We start from the raw sequence: 3,339 nt of genomic DNA on the forward strand, positions 1-3,339 counted from the left end.
TTAAATTGAGTGTTTTGATGTATCTTTCAATGGTTTCTCGATTAGATGGAATAGTTCTTCTACCAATAATTATTGTGCAAGATGGATAAGGTCTCCTATTTAACAACATATACGAAGGCTAGGTTGGATTTAAGAAATATACCATAATTTGGTACCTCATAATATATGTGCATGGATGATCTTAAGCTATGGGGCTCAATGTCAAGATTGAAAAATAAAGGATGCTAAGAGTTCCGCCAGGTTTTGAGTGCAATATTTTACCAAAAATATTTCATAACAGTAGACTATCATGGTGAAACAAAATACAAAGTTCATTGGTAATATGTAAAATTCAAAATCATGAGGCCGTGTAGCATCAAGGAAAGCATAGGTCAAATTCAATGCATAGGTAGTATAAGCAAAGGTATAAAGAATCTATCATTGTTTATTTCAATAATTATCTTTTCCAAGTTGATCTCTTTGTAAATTGTATATTTTTGTGGAAGAAATGGATAATCTCTCTAAATGAATGCGATAGAAGGAAGGATCACTTGGTGTTGGTTTTTTAGAAAGGACATGGGATGAATACCTCTTAATTTGTGCTTTTTATGTGTTCTTATGGGGCTTAATGCTTGGTACTGTTAACATTCAATGCCCATTATTTGTCTTTAATTCTTTTCTTTGATAGCCTAGTTGTTTTTCAATGGCCCTTAGTAGTTGACATTGTCACAAGGCATGATAGAACCTAGAAATGGGTGTCCTTGGGCATGAATTGAGTTTACCAATTCTTTGGTTATCCATGGAGGTAGCAATTGAAATGATTGTTTCTCTAAAAATGTCAAGAAAGGTTGTCCTAAAGGGATTCCTTGAGGTAATAGAATCCTTTCTGATGAAACTCCTATGAACATATTTGTTGGTGTTCATTTTCGTGTATGTGATAAGTTCAAGCAATCCACACTCTGTGTACTTTTTTGGTTGATTTCTATCTAATTCGATTTTAAGGCTTGGGTGTAGGAACTTTGGAAACCACGTTGGGTTGTAAGCATTTGTGGGCTAACAAAGTATCATTTTTTGTTTTCATTTAAAAACTAATCTTACTATGCTAATATTATTTATTGAGGCCTTTACAAACCTCCTACTAACAAAAATGCTTGATAGTAACAATTCCTTTCGTATACACAAAGTACTAGGAAAACCTCAAAATATCCCTTGAACCTCTTACTCTACTCATTAAAATGTGAAGAAAGACTGCATCATTTGAATTCTGTAAAGTCACTTTACAACTTTCATGATTGAAATGAGAATTTTACACATGAAAGACACAATTTCCGATCAGAGTACAGAAACTACAAGAATTTATTCTAAATAAGATGAAAGGTTTGTAAAAAATTAATAGTTCATGTGTGACTCCGGTACAGTCTGAGTGAAAATCATATGTCCCACTCCCACCAAAGGCATTTATCCTTTTCCTTTCTCTTAAATTCTCACCCCACGATTTGGCTTTAGTAATTGCATGTTCACGATCTCGACTGACAACTAAGACTCACTTCCCATCTCTGTTGGGTCTCCCAATTTTTCTAAGGCTATGCCTCATCCAATCAGACTTGTTAGAATCTCCAGAATCCCTACCACTACCCTCCTAAGGACATTGAGAGTCATTTAAGGTATTCGAAGCCCTAACACGAGGAGTGTGATGTTTAGAGGAAATCTCTGTAAGGCATAGTTCATGCTGATTACTTCCATGTGTACTTACTTTATCAGTTCCTCTTTTTGATCCATCAGGATACTTCCCCTCGTTCCTTTTCTCATGGGCAAAAATCGATGGTGCATAATGAGTAGGTTTAACAAGATTGATTGTAGGATCATACATCTGGGATGAAATGTAACTAAGATTTGTTACCACATCATCGATCAGGGGTTGAGTGGCAGCATCCTCCTGAGGACACATTGCTTCCACAAAAAGTACTTGATACATGTCTCTCATGGGATAGAGTCCCTTATTCTTTGGATCAGTCATCTGTGAAAATTTTTTGTGGTCAATGAACAAAGGTCATGCCCAAGAACAAGATTTTTCTCCTTTTCTGACTAGGGATTTTCAACAGCTTTTCTCCCTGTTGTTAACTCTAACAAGGCCACTTCGAAATTTTACACACCTGACTTAATAGTTAGCTTAACTGTCATAGTATACTCTAGTGAAAAATATCCATAAGTTCCCATTACTCGTGTGGAAAGGTGTGTCTTATCTCCAACAAGTCCGAGTTTGGCCAACCCAAAATCTGATAACTTTGGATGAAATTCATCATCCATTAAAATATTAGAGTATTTAAAATCACAATATATGACTGGAGGGTTGGATTTGTCATGAAAATACTCCAATGCTCTTGCAACACCTATAGCTATTTTCATTCTTGTGTTTCAATATAATGGCTCCTTATCAAGTGGGAGATCATGCAGATGGCTTTCCAACAATCCCAATTGCATGTACTCATATACCTAATGCCTTTGATCCCCATCACCATAGTATCCAATCAAGTTAATAAGATTTGCATGATGAAGAAGAATCAACATCAAAACCTCAACAAGGAACTCCCTGTTTCCTTAAAATCCATTCATGTTGAGCTGCTTGACAATCACAATCTGACCAATGCTCTGAAGCCTCCCTTTATAAACTTTGCCAAAGCCTCCTTTAACAAACAGACACTCAAGCTGAAAATTATTCATTGTTTCAGCCAATTCTCGAAAAATGAATGTTCGCACAGCAATATGTGGTTCCCCCATCTTGGGAGGTTCATCTTTCCTGTTCCCATGGGAGGAATTCGATCTCAATCAATCTGAAGAGACTTCGGGAAGTTGACTAGAAGATGCTACAGGGTATTCCTAGTCATCTTTGTTATTAATATCATTGAGTTCAAAACTTTTCTAGTGTTGCATGTCCTTTACATCCTTTGTAGATCCACAACATGGAAAACAACTCATTTCTTTGTGCAGCTAACAATTAATCTCAGTATGAGCAGAATCCAAGTTCAAGGGGAAACAAGAAAGGTCAATAACAATTCAAGGGGAAAAAAAGAAATCCAGTAACAGTTCATGGGGAAAGAAAGCAAACTAGCAGATCAGAGAGATTCCTTTGATTAGGTAAAAGTTAATCTCATTTTGAGAAGAATCTAGTAACAGTTCAAGGGGAAAGAAAGCCAGCCAGGTAGCCGGCAGAGCAGAGTGTGATATATTTTAGCCTTTATGTTCTTGTTCTATTCATTTGAATTTTTTTTCTTAGTGTGGTCATGTGTAACCTTAACAAGTTTAAAAACATATAATCCTTTTCATAATTGGGTTAGAGATGTAAGAGCAGTGCTAATTTCT

The 3,339-nt window shown here is 35.9% G+C and overlaps 1 pseudogene; it reads right to left on the bottom strand.

Annotated features, from left to right (window-relative positions):
• Positions 1–1,618: 1,618 nt before the first annotated feature.
• LOC149203208 (serine/threonine-protein kinase PBL27 pseudogene) lies at positions 1,619–2,757 on the bottom strand (annotated as a pseudogene).
• Positions 2,758–3,339: the final 582 nt, after the last annotated feature.

The sequence above is a fragment of the Pinus tabuliformis genome, chromosome 2_1 (genome assembly GCF_031772625.1).
Source record: "Pinus tabuliformis cultivar Carrire ecotype Pingquan chromosome 2_1, CPIR1, whole genome shotgun sequence".
Lineage (NCBI taxonomy): Eukaryota > Viridiplantae > Streptophyta > Pinopsida > Pinales > Pinaceae > Pinus > Pinus tabuliformis.